Source organism: Anoplophora glabripennis, unplaced genomic scaffold, assembly GCF_000390285.2.
Source record: "Anoplophora glabripennis isolate ALB-LARVAE unplaced genomic scaffold, Agla_2.0 scaffold480, whole genome shotgun sequence".
Lineage (NCBI taxonomy): Eukaryota > Metazoa > Arthropoda > Insecta > Coleoptera > Cerambycidae > Anoplophora > Anoplophora glabripennis.
The window spans coordinates 324,000-347,545 of NW_019416566.1; the positions used below are offsets into that span (position 1 = coordinate 324,000).

General features: G+C 33.2%; 1 pseudogene; it reads left to right on the forward strand.

The window, feature by feature from the left end:
• Positions 1-874: 874 nt before the first annotated feature.
• On the forward strand, positions 875-23,546 carry LOC108910079 (annotated as a pseudogene).

Genomic DNA, 23,546 nt, shown 5'->3' on the forward strand with positions numbered 1-23,546 from the left:
AAAATTAATCGTCAGCGTTTGTTCACAAAATTAAATACCTTTTTGTACATCTTCAACTGACGAGCAATTGATGTCACAATTCAATATTTGAAGATGACATTGTTCACGAAATTAAATTGTTGTAATAATAATAACCGTATTTAGCTGCAAATGACGATTGTATGATTTTTTTCTTTATGTATTTTCAACCTTACGACTTTTCTTATTAGAACAATTATGAAAATAAGGAATATCTCACAAGTGTCTACGTTGTACACTAGGATATACTGTTAAGAAAGGTCACTCTACAGAAAACATAATATCAATACGATCTATAACACTATAAAGAAAATAGGGTCAGGTTTCCCAAGGCGAGTCGCAAGTAACAACTAAAGAATATCAATGGAGAGCAACCGCCAGTTTCGCCTTTTCTTCTGAAGAACGGAGCTATATGTCACTTGAAAAGTCAAGAAGTCTAAATAATCTAAATAATTTCGCATTTTTCATCGTCGAAAATAACTATTCTTTACATATGTCAGAAAAGACTAATGACACAAGCACATATAACAAAAAAGACACGCCGAATCTGAATCCGTTGTTAGTTTTACTCCAGCATGCACAAGATTTGAGTAAATCAGCAAAAAAGGCTCAAAATCCTCCAAAAATTTTGGAAAAGCCAACTAATGGGCATCAGCAATGTTTTGAAAACAGTTATTTAAACTGGTAACAGAATTTGTACAGATAATACAAGTTCTTGTAATATCATGGGTATATATTGCTATATTAGCTAAATCGGCAGAAAATCAAGAAACAGTGTTGAAATACATAACGTCAACTGTATGATTTCAACCCGAAGGTAATATATCCAACTATTTCTTCAGTGATATAAGCAAGAATGCCAGAAGTAATTGATGGTGAAAAGGCGGATTGTGTTCCTCTTAGAGTCGAATTCGAGGAGGTCAATGAGCCAATGCAGAAGCGGAAAGAGAAGAGAGTGGATCTGAAGCAGAAGAAGGAGAAACAGAAGACAATGAGAACGAATACGTACCAGCAGGTGAAACAAAATGTCCAGATTTATTTAATCTGGAGGAGTTGAAAGATTTGATTAGAAAACTATAACTTCCAAACAATGTGGCTGAATTTTTGGTTGCGGGACTAGAGTCAAAGATTGGTAGTACCAGGAATGAAAATAACTTTTTACAGGGATCGAGAAAGTTTCACAAGTTCTTTAGCAAAGGCAATGGCTCTTTGTCGATGTTCATGGTTCGAAACAGAGCTTGAAGTCACAATACACAAGGAATAAATACACCTGTATTCCTATTGTTGTGAAGATATGAAATACGTTCTGCGGAATATTAAGAGCATAATTTGTGATGATTTTAAAATCATAATCATTTTGGGACAACAGTCTAGCTTTACCAAGTACCCTGCTTCTTATGAATAGTCGAGACTGTAATAATCACTACAAAAAGAATGCATAAAAAGACAAGCAGTCAACTCAGAAAATCAAAATGTTTTAGAGCAAATTTTGATTGACCTTAGAAAATTTGAAAATACTGCTTCCTCAGCTCCATATAAAACTTGTTCTGCTGAAACAATTTATCAAGGCTTTGGATAAAAACGGAAATTGTTTCCAATACCCAACTAGTCAATTTCCAGAAAGTAATGCAAAATTGAAAAATGGCATCTTTCATGGACCTCAAATCCGAAAAATGTTTTACAATGAACATTTCATAACAATATTGAGCGTAGCTAAACTTTTTAGGGAACCTCAAAAGCCAAGATTTCGATACTATTGTAGCAGAAATGATCGAAACTACCAACTCTTAGGATGTTTACTGAATGTAAAAATTCATTTCCTAAATTCCTAATTGAACTACTGTTCTGAAAAAGTAGGTGACTATAGGAGTGGAGTGAACACTTCCATCAAGATCTGAAAGAAATTGAAGATACCAGTCTAGATGGTATGTTAATATGTTAGCAGACTTCTGTTGCTTACTGGAAAGAGAAACTGAAGACAGTAGTTTCAAGAAAGTTGAAAACCCAGTGGAGGTCTTTCAGGACAAAAGAGTACGTTGTAGACGTAAGAAATAGTTTGGGGATTTTTTCATTCAGGATTACAGAATTTTATATGAACTGAATCTTTTCCAGTTTTTTTAAAAATTCCATGAGAAGGCAAGAAACTTAACTAGTGTCAGATTCGTATTCAGCGCAACTTTGGAATAAGACTTGGACTGGCCCGATTAAATTTCTTAATTCAGTGCAAATTTCCATACAAAAGATTTTCTAACGATATTTCGTATTATTTTTATTATTATTTCTGAAATAACTCGATTATGGGGAACCAGGAAGACTAAGTAATGTTCATCATATTAAAAATATAGGACTAAGGCTTTATCCAGTCCAAAAATATTTTTTCAAAACATCACTGACGCCCATTAATCGCCTTTTCCAAGTTTTTTCAGGATTTCCAGCCATTTTTAACCATGTAGGTACTCAAATCCTGTCGGTACTGGATTGAAACAATAACGGAATCGAATTCAGCGCATCAAAATTCACATATACAAGGTGTCTGTATATGGCATACTCTCGGGAGTGTACAGGGGAGGTAAAAATAACCCAATTTTGTTATAATTTTTTTCCCCTAAAGTGTAAACGGAGATACCCCAAAGGGGTACCTAGCGATTTACCTTTTCGAACCGATTTGTATAATTTAATAAAATTTTAATATTTTTTTATGTAGGTCATAAAAGCTCATAAAACCATACTACAGTAGATGTTTTACACTGTTTGGGGAAGTTAGGAACGGACTTGCCACCACACTCGTTGGGCCAAAATTTTGACAGCTGTCACTTTTTAGAGCTGAAAACTAAATTTTTAAATACTTTGGTTATTCCTCTTTGAAAAAGGTACTCTACATTTGTTTTGATAAAATCCGCAGTTTTCGAAAAAATTCAGTTTTTGTATAACACGTTTAAACATTAATTTATTTAATTATAAAGTTTATTAACATAAGATATTTAAACAAAATAATAGTGGAATAACATCCACAACTAGTGATTCGTATTAAAATAATAAAATTTGGCATTATTATTACATCTCATTAATGCTTACAGGTACATGCATCTAACTTATGGACAAGCACTCGGCAATTGTGTGGTACAAGAAGAATTTATTCTGATACATTTCCAAATCACTTAAACCCAGGCATGTTAAAAATTCAAAAGCTTCTTGTTTTTGTTTACTTTTCAGATTTTCAAAATGGTCGCATTTTTACATTTCCTTATCTGACAGATGTTTTCTCGTTGTACTGGAAACAATATTCCAAAATTGTCTCAAATTTTGTTGCAATGGTGTGTTATTTTTTCTATCAGGTTTTTCATTGTGATCTGCCGTCGAATACACAAGCCTCTTTAAATTTCCCCATAAAAAGAAATCCAATGGAAATCATGTCGGACGACTTCGGTGACCATAAAATAGGCTCATCTCGACCTATCTATTGATAACCAAAAATATTTGATAAGTGCTGACTGAACTAAATTGCTAAAATGGGGCGATGCACGTCATGCATAAACTAGATCTGATTTCTAATTTCTAAGAACACATTTTCTAATAAATCATTTAAGCTTTGTTGCAAGAATTGCAAATACATGGCACTATTTGAATGTCTTCAAAAAAGAACGATCCAATGAGATGATTCCCAATAATCCCCGCTCATGTGTTAACCAAGAACCTTTGTTGTTGTTGGTCTGTACTATTGCATGGGGATTTTCTTCATGTCCTATATGCGAATTATGGCAATTCATTACTCCTTCTCGATTGAAACTGGCTTCGTCCGTAAACAAAACAATACCAATAGAATTTGTATTTTGCCTAAAATCGTTGCAAAAACCAATTTGCGTAATTGATTCTTGCAGGATAATCAGCGGGAGACATTTCATGTTTCTTTTGAACGTTTTAAGGATGTAGCAGTTGTTCTGGAAGGGTCTCATGAACGGTCCACTTTGTTGCATGAACTTGGACCGACAGCTTTCCACCCTTCTCTACCACGATGCGGCAAAAAACTTCTTAAAATGTATTAGCAAAAGATTATCTACTTTTAGCATTTTTTATTTCACTTGACTCTTTACTTCTTTCTCGTTGGGTAGGTAAACGTTGATTTGGAAATGTATCAGAATAAATTCTTCTTGTTTCAACACAATTGCTTGTCCATAAATTAGATGGATGTCAGCATATTCGTTATAGGAATAATGCTCCATTATTTAGTCTTGTGTACTCAATCAATCAGACAATTTTTACAACTGTTGTTAATAACGACATAAAAACGACTAGTGTTTTATTGCAGAATTCTGATTTATTATTTCAATGACGTGATATAAAAAAACTGATTTTTTTTCGAAAACGGCTAATTTGATCGAAACAAATGTAGAGTACCTTTTTTAAAGAGAAATGGCCAAAGTAATTAAAAATTAAGTTTTCAGCTCTATAAAATGACACCTGTCAAAATTTTGTCCCAACGTGGCAAGTCCGTTCCTGACTTGTCTGACAGTATAAAACATCTACTGTAGTATGACTTTATGAGTTTTATGGTCTACATATAATATTAAAATTTCATTAAATTATACGAGTCGGTTCAAAAGTTAGAAACGAAAAGGTAAATCTCTGGGTACCCCCTTTGGGACTCTGTATCTCCGTTAAGGGGCACTTTAAGTTATTTTGACCTCCCCTATATACTCCCGAGAGTATGCCATATACTTACCAGACACCCTGTATATCCATAGTGTGGTCACCAGATCAGCCCATTTTTTTTTATTATATGTGCCAGTGTAATAATTACTACTATTCTTAACATTTTAGAGAGAAAAATCTGTAGGTGTTCATATAAATTTAGGAATAACATTTCCAAAAATTATTTTGTTTTTAATAAAAATAACAAATAGTCAGTTATCACAGTTATGAAATATATCGAGACATTCAAGTTTGAAATACATTCAGATTGGATATAAAGATTCAACAAAGCACTTACGGTGCCCGAAATGATCTTATTTTTAGGAAGCCGTACTTTAACAGATCGATGAGATTCATATTACGCTTTTATTTGTCCCCGATTTTTTTTATAACTCATATTCGTCGATTTTTTTCGTACGATGGCGCAACCAACAGCCCGTTTTATTTTTCCAATTTTCCCCGTTCTAATAAAAACAAATAGGTTTGGTATTATGCCAGGGTGGAAAAATAGGAAGTCCGCTTATTCGGGATACATTACTCGAGAACAAGATTTATTCTGTAATCTTATAACGATAAGAGACTGGTTCCGAGATTAAAAATCTATTGGGTCAGCATTCCGAAATCACGAATAAATATTTATATCGAGATAGAGATGGATTAAAGGGGAATTTATTTAGCTGGGAGATGGGACTGTTTGTTTTCCGAAAATATGTCCAAGATAATATTTGGAAGATCCAAATCAGAGATCTATAGTTAATGGGAATTATTTTGTATATTGCTAGTTCTCCAGAAATCCTAACTGCAAATTCAGATAAGGTTTTATATTGCCATATGTATTTCTTTTGTCGTTATACTTACGAATACTGTAATTTGTATGTCAGTAGTAGATGTAATAGTTATTTGTTTTTCTAGGCAGTAGAGTACAAGATTTTATGCCGCGACTGCGCCTCATCTATTAAAGCAGCCAAGGCATTAAATCTATTGGGATATTTACTGCCAAGTTAAACATAATTTTTTACCGACCAATTTTAATTTTATTATAATAGCAAGACAGAGCTATTTATTTTACATTATTAATATTGTATCATACTTCTTTCATGCATAATAATAATTCCATCAGGTCGTCTGTGGTTGCTGTGCTTAAGTAAATAACTTAGGTACACAGTAATCGTTATATTGTTCCTATTTAAATCCATAAAAATAACTAATAATTATTTGAAATGGAAGAATTCACATTAACTCTGCCAGAAATTATTGAATCAGCAAAGCAAATATAGGGTGATTCAGAACTTATCCAAAAAAAATTGATGTTCAGGGAAATATAATTTTGTAAAAAAAAATTAAAAGGGCAGTTCGAAAATGATTTAAAAATACACTTCTGCACGACACTGGAAGCTGGTCCACTGTAAAACCTGACCTCGCTCAATGCGACCGGCATGGCGGCAAAGTGTAATAAAAACGGTCAAAAACCTGAAAGAATTTTGCAAGGAAAGAAATAAATAGAATTTTATGACACCTATTTTATATCAACAAATTCAACTGCTTCACCATAATACAAATGTTGTCTTTCTTCACCATAAATTAAAACGATATCCATCAATACACGCAAGCCATTTTTGGCACTAACTACTAAAAAACTATTGTAAACACTATCGCAACGACGATTGTAAAATCGGAATTCAGTTTTCGGAGACGCTGAAGTCACGTGGCTCTCCACGCGTATTACGAATGACGCTAGACGCTAGAGGCTACAGTTGTCTAGCTATGTAATGGTTGAAAGTACTACAACTTCATTAATTTTTTTCTCGGAAACTATAAGGATTTTACAATTTTTTTTTACGATATACAACAAATAAAATTACTTTCGTTAAACAACAAATTTTAAATTTTAATTTAGCGGTAGTAAAAACGATCCTAATGCCTAGGCAGTAAACGTGACACTTTAGTACCTAAGAACTGTTACTAAAACTGTGTAACCAATGTCCATCGGCGAAAAAAGATTTTTTCGCAGTTTAGTTAAAAATTTCAAATAACAAACCATGCGCATATTGATTTTTTCTTTAACCATAACAATTTTGTTATTTGAAATAGTCCAGAACAGGTGATTCAAGTTGTGTATCCTTCGTAACTTTCTGATGGAGGTCTGAAGCCACAAATACACACATTTCGAATGTAGCTGTCTTAACAGAATCGCCGTTAATCAGGGTTCCAAACTTCTACTTTAATGTCCCTGTAATTCGGGTTTATCGGCCCTGTTGCTCGACGTGGCATCAGAAAATGCCGCCGTCGGAAGTTTGCAACAATTTGTATCGCATATCCGTCCCCTACATTCCGCATTCTCGACAGTCCACTCGCACATACCTCCGCACAGAAAACAGAATTACTTTCGTTATTACTCGCGCCGCTTAACTCTGAACGAGCCTGTTGAATATGCAATTATATGGACAAGAAAAAAATTATTGGAATTGTTAATTTGAATAATAATACATAATGGTCAATATTTTTGTTCTCATTGTCATAACGGTAAGATAACGATTAACGACAACAAGGACAACAAGGACAACGACAATGTGACGACGTCGACGGAGACGGGCACGATGAAGACGGCGATGGCGAGTGAAACGAGTGAAATAAAATCACTGTCTGTCGCGAACTCTACGCAGGGAACCCCTTATCACTATACAGGTGTTCAAGCTCATCATCCTGGAGATGCAAAGCAACGTATACGTTTTTGTCAGTGGCTTATTAGAAAATGATGATCTTAATTTTATTTTGTTTATTTTATGGACCGATGAAGCGACTTTTACCAATATACATTAGACAACTTACATGTTAAAATAACCAGAAGATGCCATCAACGATCAATATATTGTTATGATTATGAATTTGTGTTTGTGTAAGCCCCAAAATATTTTGTTTTTTTTTATAGTGATATGTACTTTGTTTGTATAACTGTTTTGGTATACTGTTGGTTGTCTAACTTCGCTCTGTCTAGCTCTCGACCCTTCTCAGTAGTAGGTTCAAATGAAGGTATTACTCAGCATGAAACCACACACAACTCACCACACTAAACAAAAGATGTTATTAATAAATTAATTTATTGTTATTTTGTTTTATATAGCAATATATGTCAAACACTGTTGCAAAATATTTTGAAATCTCCTACAATATTTCACTTTGAACAAGAATTTATCTCGATGTGGTTACTTTACTTAATTTCATGTATTATTGGTTGCCTGCAATAGGAAATTTAAATTTTTATCGGATAACTTCTTGTTCAATATGTTGTTACTTATTTCTAATATTGCCTATTAATTTAAAACAATTGGCCAATTTTGATGGTGATTTATATTGTTAAATTAAATTTGTTTAATATGAAAAATTTTGACTATCTGAAATTTTCGTATTCTACCCTTTTTATTTGTACTTGTGGCTAGCTATTTCGTATACGAATTTTAATTTAATTTGTGCACAAAACGTCAACGAAAAGTACTTTTTTGTACGTCTTATTGTTTGATTACTTGTCGACTGGCTTCCCGCTTTTACTCTGCTTAAATGGTGTTCTTGAATCCTTGTCTCTCCTCTCTCGCTGGGTTTCTGGAACCTACCTCCTATTCCGCTTTCTTTCTGGATTCCTGGAACCTGCTGCTGCTATTCCGCTTTCTCCCTGGATTCCTGGAACCTGCTGCTGCTATTCCGCTTTCTCTCTCTGGATTCCTGGAACCTGTTTGCTGGTATTCCGTTCTTCCTGGATTTTTCTTGACTCACTTTTCCAAAACTTTTTGCTTTTATATATATTTGGTTTCTCCCAATTTGCTTCTTTTATACACTCTCTCACGATAACTGCTTCTATTTTATCTGGTTTTATCAATTAATTTCGGCAACACCTATCTCTTTGACAAATTTTTCTGGTANACCTGCCTGTATAGTAAAATTTTAAATATATGACAAATTAGTGGTAGAAATCATTTATGAATTTTTGTGTTACTTGAAAACTAGTCTGACGTCATCAGGGGCAATTGAACAAGAAGCTAGTAGCGATGCTATTTCATAATTTTGAAGAAGAAGAAAATATATCAAAATTGTCAAATCAAACCCTGTTGCCCTGTTTCCTGTTCTTTAAACAAAAGTGATAGTAGTGACACTGGTGACAGCAGTCTATCAATTAAGAGTATTTGTGATAGTTATTAATTTTCTGATTGTAATGGATTCAACAAAATGTAAGTGGTGTTTTGTCCCACATTCCACATTCCATATAGCCAATTGCTTTATCTCCATAAGACCCCCGAACTGCACTATAATTTTCTGTAAATAAATAGGTATTTATATTTATTATCCCTACTAATATTATAAATGTGAATGTAAGTTTGTTTGTTACGCTTTCACGCGAAAACTACTTAACCGATCATCATGAAACTTTGTACACATATTCTTGGAGGTATTAGAAGTAACATAGGATACTTTTTATTAAAAAAANCTTTTATACACTCTCTCACGATAACTGCTTCTATTTTATCTGGTTTTATCAATTAATTTCGGCAACACCTATCTCTTTGACAAATTTTTTCTGGTAACTAATCAACAATCATTTTATTTTTTTCTTGTTTACTATCTTGATTCTCTTCACCCTTTTCACATATATGCCTTTGCTTTTTTAACTGCCGTTTTCCTTTTTCAGTTCACATCACTTCACTTTATCCTTTACAAATTTACAACCTATTCTAGTTTCTTTACAAAAATTTTAAATTATATTTCAAAATATTTCTTATTCTATAATTTAATTTGACTTTTGTATGTACTATTTTATGCCTTGTGGATCCAACTTTAATTTTGACATTTATCTGACATATTCATCTTATTGATATACAAATTTTTCTTTAGACCTTAATATATTATATCAAATAATTTTCTTAATTTTATAACAATTATTTCAACCTTTCTCTTTACTGTGTTGTATTTAAATAGAATTTTAATTTAACTTTTAAATTGCTCTCACTAATCTGATTTCATCTCAATATATATGTATGAAGAGATTTGCAATGGTATTTTACTGGAATCATCTACAACAATTTTTGTAAAAGTAGTACATACAGGCATTTCTGAAGAATTAATACATTTTTCTGAAGAGAACATTTTAAAAGGCACAACAAATAAATTATTTTCTATAACTAAAATTAAAATACAACGGAAAAATTTAATGCATGCCATCTACCCGCTGCCGATAGGTATACATCTTAAAAGTCCAAAAACGATGGCAGTGTGCTCATCAACAGTAGAATAATTATGTTGCTTTCATTTTTCAGCGGATAGAGTCTGACTATATTTTGTGGGAACCTATATCTTTCTGTATGCCCCTGTACGAATTCATTAGACTACTTTTAGCAAAAGCAAAATCTGTACAAAAATTTAATTAGTCCGATTTTCATCCATGCTCTCCTGCTAAAAATGCACCTAATTTTAACATGTCGTGACAAATCTATACAAGAAATTTTCTGTACTCATAAATGTCACCATATTTTGTTCGAAAACAACAAACATCAGCATATCAACATGTGTGCTCGTCAACAACATGGATCTTATCTCAGATTGTTACGGGCGATAAAAAAATCTTTCTATACGTCAACATCAAGAACAGAAAAGGATGGCTTAGCCCTAACAGAAAGGCAACTCTCCGAGAAACAGCTTCGTGTAACATGATGTGCATCTAATGAGACAAAAAAGACGTCGTCTACTACAAATGGCTTCTTCCGAGCAATGTAATCATCACTGCTTAGATTTGTCGCCAACAACTCCGTCGCTTTAAGACCGCAAATGAATAAAATAGACCGGGAAGATCATTGAGTTATTTTAGATATTGATAATACTCGCCCTCATACTGCTGACATCACGGGAACGGCTATTCAGGAGTTCTGTTATGAGGTTAGTCTACGTCCTCCCTACTCCCTACTCCCCTGATCTTGTTCCTTTATATTTTTTCAAATTCTTCACTTTCTGTCGACGTCGCGCTTCAAAATTGGCTTGCAAACCATCGAAGTTTTTCAAGCGTGGAATAGGAAAAGTACCAAATCGTTGAGAAGAATACCCTTCCTTCGTGTACTTATGTTTATTAAAAAGAAATACATGAAAATATGAATTTCATAAAAACGTTACGAACTTATATATCAGTAACTTACTCCAATGGTTTGATCAAATTTACATGTAGGAAGTTACTGTGAAAGAGTTTGGACTGTTCTAAAGGAGGAGAAATTAAGCGTGGTTTTGGGTCCAATTGGAGAAATTTTAAAAATGGCTAAAGCCAAACAAGCAATATACACTTGTTTTGGACTAAATGGATTCAACCCACCTTTTTTTACCCATGTCCAACTATTATAACAAGCAGTGATGTCGTTAAAATCGTGAAAATTCCCCACAGTATAACAGTGACGCATACTCTAACTACTTATTAGACACATCGGTTTACATTGAAAGTGAGTCTTCTGGAGAAGATGAAGGAGAAAATTAAGGAACTTCAGAAGAGGAAGATGATGAGTAAAAATCCACTTTGTGAGAGGCAAAGGGACTCTCACGTTAAAAAAGCACTCCAAAAGTAGCAGTAATCTACCACGTCCACGTCGTTGTTCTTGGGTAACGCCAAGAGTAGAACTAAACTGGCAGTCAACAAAAGGTTTTTAGCATTTATAAGAGATTTACTTTAATGAAAGAAATGCCTTTGAGAAAATTGCAAAAGCCCAAAGGCGGTTAACCAAACTGTACGAGTTTAGTTTCCCTGATGGAACTTCAGTTTGCGTTTGCCTGAAGGAGTTTCAGCTTTGTTTTACCAGCTAGAGTATCTGTTAGAGTTTGAGCTTCCATGTCTGGGCTTCAGTTTGAGTTTCCCTGTCCAAATCCTGATTGAACTTCAGTTTGAGGTGCTTCAGCCTGGTTTGGGCAGCCTTAACTTCTTTTTGAAATACATATTTCATATCTAAGCTTCAGTTAGAGTTTCCCTGCCCAAGGTTCAGATTTAATTTGCCTGTCACAGTTTAAGTTTTTCCTGACCGTCTACCAGCCTTCTATTCAGGTTGAGCTTGCCTGATGGAGGCCTAGTTTGTGTTTATCTGAGCTTCAGTTTGAGTTTTCTGGGGACAGTGGATGAAGGGGGGTGAGTCCGTTGGGCTAAAGTCGACTGACTTTTGTTTGTCTGGCCCCAAGCTATACAAAATTCGGCATTTTTTTTACTTTTCCAATTGGGCCGACAACCACGCTTGATGACCCTTCTCCCTTGAAGTTCATATCTTGTTGAATAAGTGCTCAGAAATAGAGTTTTATCTTTATATTTATAGAAAGATAGATCCCTCTGTTTTTGGGAAAATCATTGTATCTTTTTTGGAAAAACTCAGTCTTAAATATTTAGTAGTAACGTCAGTGTTATTTTGTGTAACTGTTAAAATAGTTAAATTACAAATAAAATACATTTTTTTTATATCTAGTTGATAAATCGCAATTTTAAGTTCTATATAAAATTGGGATAGTCATTTGTTACGATTTGATGTATCAAAATGCAAGACACGTTGCCTTCAAAATTTGCTTATCCTTGAACGCGTAATCTGTGGGGGCTGGTTCTATTAATAATAAATGTCTTGCCAAAGCGCCTTATTCCCGGTATCAGATTATCGAGGCCTGGAGAAGAACGATCCTGAACAAACCTTGCATGTCGTAAAGGATATTACAATCATTATTTTGTACCCGAAATCGCCTTTGAGGGATGTTTCCCTTATCGAATGCTTCTGGTGTGACACTACCGGGTCAGTGTCACATTTAGGGTGCTGTAAAATAATACGTGTGTCATGTAACATTAATATGAACATAAAATTCAATTTTCGTGGTATTTCATAAAATATTTAGGATGCAAGAGTTTTTTCTTTGTTTAGTTGATATTACTGGTTATTTAAATAATCGTTTAGTAAGGTCTTCATAAGTGATATAATGTTGAGTCTAAATATCAAGTGGAGTGTAACATAACGATGTTACAAAAAAACGATGGCTTTCTTTGTATAAATTTAAAAATATTTACCCCTTAAACCTTTTTTTCGAGAAATAGAAATTGTCACTTTTCTGCAATAATTTCTGTTTTTTTGAACCATGTTTGACAGACCTATAACATTACCGGCATTTTTTTAATAGGATGCTCTATACTTTATAGTATAAATAGATAGCCCTTCTAAATACAAATTCAGCGATATGAGGTTATACCTACTTTTTTTCCCATAGTTGTCAAAATAAGGACATTATTAATATGTGGAGGGGCACCATCTTGTTGGAAGCAGACATCACCAGCAGGCATATCCTGCTCATTAGGGTTAGGATTCCAGGGCTGGAATCAGCTGAAAACGCAAAAATCCAAATAATATCGCCTGTCAAATTGCCCTAAAAGAAATAAGGTCCCAGTATCCGATTTCCTACTATTCCAGCCATAACATTCACTTTTTCCGGCCGTTGTGTATATTTTTCTTGCATCCAATGCGGATTTTCTGGGCTCCAAAATCTAGTATTTCGTTTGTTCACGGTTCCGTTACAGCAAAAAGTTGCTTCGTCAGTAAAAATTATGTGATTATGTAAATTTGTAATTGACGTTCAGTGGACTCATCTACATCCAAGAAATTAACTCATCACTGAAACAACTTATTGTTGCCATGTAAATTACAAACCTACACTTTATACCATGTTCAGAATGAGCAAAATGAGCTCTGGAATGTCATCTAATTCAGTCAGGTCTATATTTCGATAAGGAAATAGTCCACGTTGTCCAAATTGTTAGGCTGATTCGGATGATTAATCTTAATTGTCTTCAAAGCATACTTCAGGCATGTCTAGTGGGATTGAGGTGTGGATTTGTGCTGGCCAGGCCATAGCACCAATATCACCTTTCACGCGGTGCATTGCTTTCTTGGATATTTCAGAATCACCCGAGATAAGAAAATATTCTTAAATTTGTTCAAGGAAAACTCTCATTCGTTTTTTATTACCAAAAAACTACTTGTGGTACATAGTATTGAACTATTATTATTGATGGATGGAACACAACAGCCTCTCCCTCCAGTTGCAGAACCACCTAATTCTTATCGGAGCCCAATGCAATTAACATAAAATAAACCAAATTTCACAAACTCAGGTGTCCAGTAGAAAAACGTTGTTGTCTCCTGCTTTGATGATGCTGTAGAAATAATATACACTAGTGGAAAAAATTAAGGGATCAAAAAAAAATCTAAATTTTCGGCGATTTTTCAAATGGCTGTATCTTTGATAAAAATGGTCGTATTGGAGTAAAAAAAAGCAATTTGAAGCTTGAAGTTTCTAATTTTTGGATCTTGCAAAAAAATGTTTCAATTAACACGTATCGCGCAATCTTAATGAATATGAAAAAAAAATTTTCGAAATTTTTTTCGATCTTATTTTTGGTGTACGGACTTCTATTCTAGTGCTATCGAAGCTATCTAAATTCTCTACAAGGTCCTGACACGGTTTTTTAGAAAAATCGTAAAAAATAGGACTTTTAGGGGTCTTCCAGAAAATCACGTGTCACATTGAGAATATTGGGAAAATGACTAATGTTAAATGTGCCTTTTACAGGTCATTGTACCCCTAAAAGCACTGCAGAGTTTCAATTCGATCCATCAAGCCGTTTTTATGTTTCATTCGATTTAATTTTTAAAAAAATTAAAGGATCACGTTTTTTTGCCTTTAAATACTCATAATCTGTAAAAAAACGAAAAAAAAATTTTTTTCCTGATTTTTTTTACATTCTTGCAGAAAGCGTTTGAAACTATAAAAAAAAAATCAAACGCTTTTCGCACGTGTGTAAAAGAAGCGTAAATCCGACCGTGCAATCTCCACGTGGTACGCTTTGGGTAACGCTAATACCGGCGGTTTTGCGAAATTTCTGAAAATCGGTTAAAAAAATGTTTTTTTTCGAAAAAATTTTTCAAAAAAATTTTTTTTCTTTCATAATTTCAAACGCTTTCTGCAATAAGAATGTAAAAAAAAATCAGGAAAATAATGTTTTTTTTTTCATTTTTTTACAGATTATGAGCATTTAAAGACAAAAAACGTGATCCTTTAATTTTTAAAAAAATTCAATCGAATTAAACAAAAAAACGGCTTGATGGATCGAATTGAAACTCTGTAGGACTTTTAAGGGTACAATGACCTGTAAAAGGCACACTTAACATTAGTCATTTTCNAAGCTATACAAAATTCGGCATTTTTTTTTACTTTTCCAATTGGGCCGACAACCACGCTTGATGACCCTTCTCCCTTGAAGTTCATATCTTGTTGAATAAGTGCTCAGAAATAGAGTTTTATCTTTATCTTTATAGAAAGATAGATCCCTCTGTTTTTGGGAAAATCATTGTATCTTTTTTGGAAAAACTCAGTCTTAAAGATTTAGTAGTAACGTCAGTGTTATTTCGTGTAACTGTTAAAATAGTTAAATTACAAATAAAATACATTTTTTTTATATCTAGTTGATAAATCGCAATTTTAAGTTCTATATAAAATTGGGATAGTCATTTGTTACGATTTGATGTATCAAAATGCAAGACACGTTCCCTTCAAAATTTGCTTATCCTTGAACGCGTAATCTGTGGGGGCTGGTTCTATTAATAATAAATGTCTTGCCAAAGCGCCTTATTCCCGGTATCAGATTATCGAGGCCTGGAGAAGAACGATCCTGAACAAACCTTGCATGTCGTAAAGGATATTACAATCATTATTTTGTACCCGAAATCGCCTTTGAGGGATGTTTCCCTTATCGAATGCTTCTGGTGTGACACTACCGGGTCAGTGTCACATTTAGGGTGCTGTAAAATAATACGTGTGTCATGTAACATTAATATGAACATAAAATTCAATTTTCGTGGTATTTCATAAAATATTTAGGATGCAAGAGTTTTTTCTTTGTTTAGTTGATATTACTGGTTATTTAAATAATCGTTTAGTAAGGTCTTCATAAGTGATATAATGTTGAGTCTAAATATCAAGTGGAGTGTAACATAACGATGTTACAAAAAAACGATGGCTTTCTTTGTATAAATTTAAAAATATTTACCCCTTAAACCTTTTTTTCGAGAAATAGAAATTGTCACTTTTCTGCAATAATTTCTGTTTTTTTGAGCCATGTTTGACAGACCTATAACATTACCGCCATTTTTTTAATAGGATGCTTTATACTTTATAGTATAAATAGATAGCCCTTCTAAATACAAATTCAGCGATATGAGGTTATACCTACTTTTTTTCCCATAGTTGTCAAAATAAGGACATTATTAATATGTGGAGGGGCACCATCTTGTTGGAAGCAGACATCACCAGCAGGCATATCCTGCTCATTAGGGTTAGGATTCCAGGGCTGGAATCAGCTGAAAACGCAAAAATCCAAATAATATCGCCTGTCAAATTGCTCTAAAAGAAATAAGGTCCCAGTATCCGATTTCCTACTATTCCAGCCATAACATTCACTTTTTCCGGCCGTTGTGTATATTTTTCTTGCATCCAATGCGGATTTTCTGGGCTCCAAAATCTAGTATTTCGTTTGTTCACGGTTCCGTTACAGCAAAAAGTTGCTTCGTCAGTAAAAATTATGTGATTATGTAAATTTGTAATTGACGTTCAGTGGACTCATCTACATCCAAGAAATTAACTCACCACTGAAACAACTTATTGTTGCCATGTAAATTACAAACCTACACTTTATACCATGTTCAGAATGAGCAAAATGAGCTCTGGAATGTCATCTAATTCAGTCAGGTCTATATTTCGATAAGGAAATAGTCCACGTTGTCCAAATTGTTAGGCTGATTCGGATGATTAATCTTAATTGTCTTCAAAGCATACTTCAGGCATGTCTAGTGGGATTGAGGTCTGGATTTGTGCTGGCCAGGCCATAGCACCAATATCACCTTTCACGCGGTGCATTGCTTTCTTGGATATTTAAGAATCACCCGAGATAAGAAAATATTCTTAAATTTGTTCAAGGAAAACGATCATTCGTTTTTTGTTACCAAAAAACTATTTCTGGTACATAGGATTGAACTATTATTGATGGATGGAACATAACAGCCTCTCCCTCCAGTTGCAGAACCACCTAATTCTTATCGGAGCCCAATGCAATTAACATAAAATAAACCAAATTTCACAAACTCAGATGTCCAGTAGAAAAACGTTGTTGTCTCCTGCTTTGATGATGCTGTAGAAATAATATATTTAAGGAATAACAGGATTTGTGGCTGTACCGAAAAAAACTTTTTTGTTTGTGTCTGTGTGTGTGTTGTTCGAATATTGAATTTTAAGAAATTATCGAAAAATTTGCTGTAAAATGAGGTCAGTTCAGAAAATAATTTACCTTTTTTTTAAATGTTATTATTAACTTTGTAAATTATTGGTCCTTATCACCTTTAAAGTATTCCCCTTCCCCATTCACACACTTTTTCCAGTGGTGTCTCCTGGATGGCTTCAACTGAATGGTCTTAATGTCTGTCATGAATTTGCTTTGATGTCATCAATAGTCTGAAAATGGCATTCTTTCAGCACTGATTTTAATTTCGAAAATAAGTTAAAGTCGCAAGGAGCTAGGTCTGGAGAGTAAGAAGGTCAAGGGAGGACACTAATCTAAATTGCAAAATATGGATGTAGACGACATGAGGTTTCAACAAGACATGCCATACAGCACGAGAAATAATTCAATTACTGCATGTAGTTCAATCAAATTAGATTTTTACGTGCCAAAATTTACTTCAGTAAACATAGATACGTAAAAATTTGGGAAAATGCCGTAGAATTGAATGAACTGCTTTGTCCCAGCTGAATATTAGGGTTTCATTTTCAAAATGGCGTCCAAAGTTAAAAAAACAGTTTTTTTCATTAAAAAAACTAAACATTTTAGAAAAAAAAATGTTTTAGACAAAAGTTGCAGAACTTTTTTTAACAAAAATTTTGAACTCAGCCCGATGTCAATTGATAAAAAAACAATCGTATTAGTTATTGCAAAAAACGGCTAAAATCTTATTTTTTAAAAACTTTTATATCTTTAAAACGAAAAAAATATAATTTCAATTAAATTTCAACGATAAGAAAAAGATCTACACTTTTCGACCAGAAAAAGGAAGTGAAAGTTTCTATAGATTTTTCGCATATATTTTCAATTATTTTGCAATATGCACACAATTTGCTCAGAAAAGTACAACTAAAGAGAAAATTTTAAGTCCAAGATGGGTCACGTAAGTGCATTGCTGTATGATTTATTGAAATCTGAAAACAATGTATTTTTTTCGAAAACTTCAATTTTTGCAAAAGCTATCAATATTTTACAATTTTACAAAAAATGCACTTATTCTACCTGCCAAGGACTACATATTCTGGAAGTATCGTAACAAAAACTTTTTCGTTTTAAAGATATAGAAGTTTAAAAAAATTTTCGTTATAAACAGTTGTAAGTAGGTACTACTTTTGTCTAAAACATTTTTTTTGCGAACTTTGGACGCCATTTTGAAAATGAAGCATGGTGTAAAATAATTCATTCAATTCTACGAAATTTATCCTAATTTTTACGTGGCTTTGCTTACTGAACTAAATTTTGGCAAAAAAAGAGGTATTTTCGACAATTTGACTGATCTAATGAGTTATTTCCTGATCGTTTGACTTCCCATTTTTGGTGATCAGAATTGGCGGCAAAGATCGTGCGATTTAACGCCGTTGTACTTTTTTCTTTGGGTTTTTTTGAGGTCTAAGATTTATGCCAAGAAGCCCACTACCACCCACGCCTTGAAGAAGGAAATTGAACACGGTACAACGAAATTCAGCCGCATTTACGTAAAACGGCCATGGGAAATTTCGACACAAGAGTGTCGAGCGTATGTGCCAGCAAAACCGTGGAGGCCATTTAGCCAATATGCTATTCCATACATAACCCTATACTGTATACTTCTTTTAAAAACAATCTACTCAGCATGCAATCACAACGACTGATTATTGGTTCACAACTCAATAGTACCGTTCTGGTAGCTTTTTATGAAATGCTAAAGAAAATGACAATGCAAAAGTTATAAGCAAGTTTAATCAAGTTAATCGAAAATTCCTTACGGTCCTCATTAAACATATAACACAGGATATAACTTACTCGCTATAAAGTTTTCTTTTACACATTATCGGTACATTNAGAAAATAATAAAAATAACGTAAAAAATATTTTATACAGTTATCTTCTATTCATATTTTGCACACAAAAGCGTTCCTATCGACTCTAAAGCTGATGCAATTCTTTTTTTTGTGTGCACATCATCTTTCATTAAACTAATTTTATTTTGATAATATTCCTCCTTTATTTTCAATTTTTGCTCTAAATATTTTGTATAATTCTCTTGCGCTTTTATCGATTCGTCTAACTTGCGCACTGCCACAGGACGTTTTCTTTTTACTGTATTTATTTGTTTAACAGTTGGTTTTTCCTGTTGGGTTTCTTTCTGTTCAGAAACTATATCTTCATTTTCTTTATCATCTTTGTACTCGAGCAAGGTGTAGTTGTGATCGAAATCATCCTAACAAACACAATACTTATTTAGAAGTGGTAGAGTAAAATTTCAACTTACGTACAATAATAACATTTGATTCTGCTACTGCATCATCCCCTGATATTGATGTCGTGTCTAGAAGTTTTAAAACTTCTTCATCGTCGTTTGTAAAATTTATATATTTACAGGTGGTCCACCTGTTTGCTGACAACATTTTTTAATATATCCACTCTTCTTCTTAACATTTTTCTTTAAATCCTGCCATGTCTAAAAGTAAGGCAAAATATGGAACTGTGCGAAATAAAATATGCTAGTTATACTTACTCTTCTCCAATCCTTCCAATTTTTTTTGGCGCCTGGTACACAGTTTAGTTGACGAGCTATTTCTTCCCATTTATTCTGAGCGTCTTTAAAAGAAAAATTTTGAGTAAATTTCCCCTTTCGGAGAGTTTCCTCCTCTTCCAAAATTGAAATCAATAGTTTTTTTTGAGGATCTGACAAATGCCCTCTTTTTTCAGTCATTATTATTCTTATTAGTATAATATCTGACAATCACATCAACAACTAAACTTCTCTAATCTAGGACAAATTCCATGTAGTATTACCAAATCATCCAAAAAGAACTAAATTACTAAAGCTCCGAAAAAACCCTAGCTTCCAATAAAAGAATTAAAATAATGTCATATAATTTATATACTGTAAATTAAATTGCACTAAAATAATCATTTTAAATGCGGTTTGAGTTAATAGAAAATAAGAAATCCATAAATATTAACAAATTTTATTAATCCGTGCTGTCATTAGTGATATTTGGATATTCATGTTGACAATGCTGTTATAAAATCACTAAGTATTTACTCGCGACATACGTTTATTCTTATTCCAATGAGAAAAAGATTCCCATCATTTTCAGGAATACAAAATGACGGCCTCGTTGGAATTTGACCATGAGAAAAGCTTTCTCATAGGAAAGTTTTCTACCGATTTCAAGAATTGAGACCCTGGTAGCTTTTTATGAAATGCTAAAGAAAATGACAATGCAAAAGTTATAAGCAAGTTTAATCAAGTTAATCGCAAATTCCTTACGGTCCTCATTAAACATATAACACAGGATATAACTTACTCGCTATAAAGTTTTCNTATTTAAGGAATAACAGGATTTGTGGCTGTACCGAAAAAAACTTTTTTGTTTGTGTCTGTGTGTGTGTTGTTCGAATATTGAATTTTAAGAAATTATCGAAAAATTTGCTGTAAAATGAGGTCAGTTCAGAAAATAATTTACCTTTTTTTTAAATGTTATTATTAACTTTGTAAATTATTGGTCCTTATCACCTTTAAAGTATTCCCCTTCCCCATTCACACACTTTTTCCAGTGGTGTCTCCTGGATGGCTTCAACTGAATGGTCTTAATGTCTGTCATGAATTTGCTTTGATGTCATCAATAGTCTGAAAATGGCATTCTTTCAGCACTGATTTTAATTTCGAAAATAAGTTAAAGTCGCAAGGAGCTAGGTCTGGAGAGTAAGAAGGTCAAGGGAGGACACTAATCTAAATTGCAAAATATGGATGTAGACGACATGAGGTTTCAACAAGACATGCCATACAGCACGAGAAATAATTCAATTACTGCATGTAGTTCAATCAAATTAGATTTTTACGTGCCAAAATTTACTTCAGTAAACATAGATACGTAAAAATTTGGGAAAATGCCGTAGAATTGAATGAACTGCTTTGTCCCAGCTGAATATTAGGGTTTCATTTTCAAAATGGCGTCCAAAGTTAAAAAAACAGTTTTTTTCATTAAAAAAACTAAACATTTTAGAAAAAAAAATGTTTTAGACAAAAGTTGCAGAACTTTTTTTAACAAAAATTTTGAACTCAGCCCGATGTCAATTGATAAAAAAACAATCGTATTAGTTATTGCAAAAAACGGCTAAAATCTTATTTTTTAAAAACTTTTATATCTTTAAAACGAAAAAAATATAATTTCAATTAAATTTCAACGATAAGAAAAAGATCTACACTTTTCGACCAGAAAAAGGAAGTGAAAGTTTCTATAGATTTTTCGCATATATTTTCAATTATTTTGCAATATGCACACAATTTGCTCAGAAAAGTACAACTAAAGAGAAAATTTTAAGTCCAAGATGGGTCACGTAAGTGCATTGCTGTATGATTTATTGAAATCTGAAAACAATGTATTTTTTTCGAAAACTTCAATTTTTGCAAAAGCTATCAATATTTTACAATTTTACAAAAAATGCACTTATTCTACCTGCCAAGGACTACATATTCTGGAAGTATCGTAACAAAAACTTTTTCGTTTTAAAGATATAGAAGTTTAAAAAAATTTTCGTTATAAACAGTTGTAAGTAGGTACTACTTTTGTCTAAAACATTTTTTTTGCGAACTTTGGACGCCATTTTGAAAATGAAGCATGGTGTAAAATAATTCATTCAATTCTACGAAATTTATCCTAATTTTTACGTGGCTTTGCTTACTGAACTAAATTTTGGCAAAAAAAGAGGTATTTTCGACAATTTGACTGATCTAATGAGTTATTTCCTGATCGTGTGATTTCCCATTTTTGGTGATCAGAATTGGCCGCAAAGATCGTGCGATTTAACGCCGTTGTACTTTTTTCTTTGGGTTTTTTTGAGGTCTAAGATTTATGCCAAGAAGCCCACTACCACCCACGCCTTGAAGAAGGAAATTGAACACGGTACAACGAAATTCAGCCGCATTTACGTAAAACGCCCATGGGAAATTTCGACACAAGAGTGCGTATGTGCCAGCAAAACAGTGGAGGCCATTTAGCCAATATGCTATTCCATACATAACCCTATACTGTATACTTCTCTTAAAAACAATCTACTCAGCATGCAATCACAACGACTGATTCTTGGTTCACAACTCAATAGTACCGTTCTGGGGCTCAATTCTTGAATCTTTTCCCATAAGAAACATGGCGCCTTTCCCATAGGAAAGCGTAAATTGTATTCTTGAATCAACTCGTTGGAAAATTGTCCACTGCAAGTCGGTGGAATTAAAACACTTGGCTATTTCCAAGGGAATTACAATTTCCCATAGGAATAAGCTGAATAAGTTAACCTTAAAAGTAGGTATAGTGATTTATTGTGAATATATATTTTCTATAACAGATCTAGATAATATTTATTGTGTACCTAGTGATTGTTTATGTTTGTAATGGATGAATTAAATTACATTCAAGCTATTGAAAATTTAGAACAAGCTGAAATTTAGCTGGCCAAGTACCTAGAATTCGTATAAATGGACAGAATCCTTTCGAAACTTTAAGTGAACATATGTTTATAAAAGTATTTAGGTTATCAAAAGAGCTGGTGAGACAATTAATGGAGAATCTAAATGACTATATTCAACCCCCAAGCAGAAGCTCTGCACTAGATAAACAAACCAAAGTTAGACAGTTTTTTAATCCCTTTTTGTGTTAATTGTGTATAAAATGTAAAAACAGACTTACAAAATCATTACATATTTTTTACTCTCATATAATTAAAAATGATACTCTAAGGGGGTCAGGGTAGGTAAAGAATATATGAAGTGCTTAATATATTGTTAACTTTGCTTACATCTTTCGTAAATATAAAAATAACATATTTTGGACATAAATTAAAGGTATCTAACTTACAGATTTTAGTGGCACTACAATTTTTTGCCACTGGATCGTACCAAACAAACATTGGTTATAATAGGTTTTGTGGTATAAGTCAAGCAAGTGTCAGCAGATGCATAGCAGAAGTATCGAGTGCCTTAAATGAACCTGCCGTTTTTCAATACCTGGATTCGTTTTCCAAGAACCCGTCAGGAATTGGATGACATACGTCGAGGGTATGTAGTCACTGATGGATATGCTGTTATATATAGGTAACCAACAAGGCATTAATATGATTTTCCCAGGTTTTATGATAAATATGGATTACCTGGGGTCATTGGAAGCATAGATTGTACTCATGTAGAAAATGACAATATTTACCCGGAACATATTTATGTTAACAGAAAAAATTATCATTCTATTAATGTTCAAGTAGTACGTTAAATGAACAACTTTTTAGGAACATATTATATATACCTACGATTTTACAGATTTGTGACAGTGAGATGAGAATTACCAATATCAATGCACGTTTTCCTGGCAGTACACATGATGCACGTATATGGAGTCAGTCTATTGTCCAAGAAGCGGTGTCCAATTTGAGCCGAAGAAATCCTGGCTATTATTTAATTGGTAAATATGAATCTGTTGACTCTTTGTGA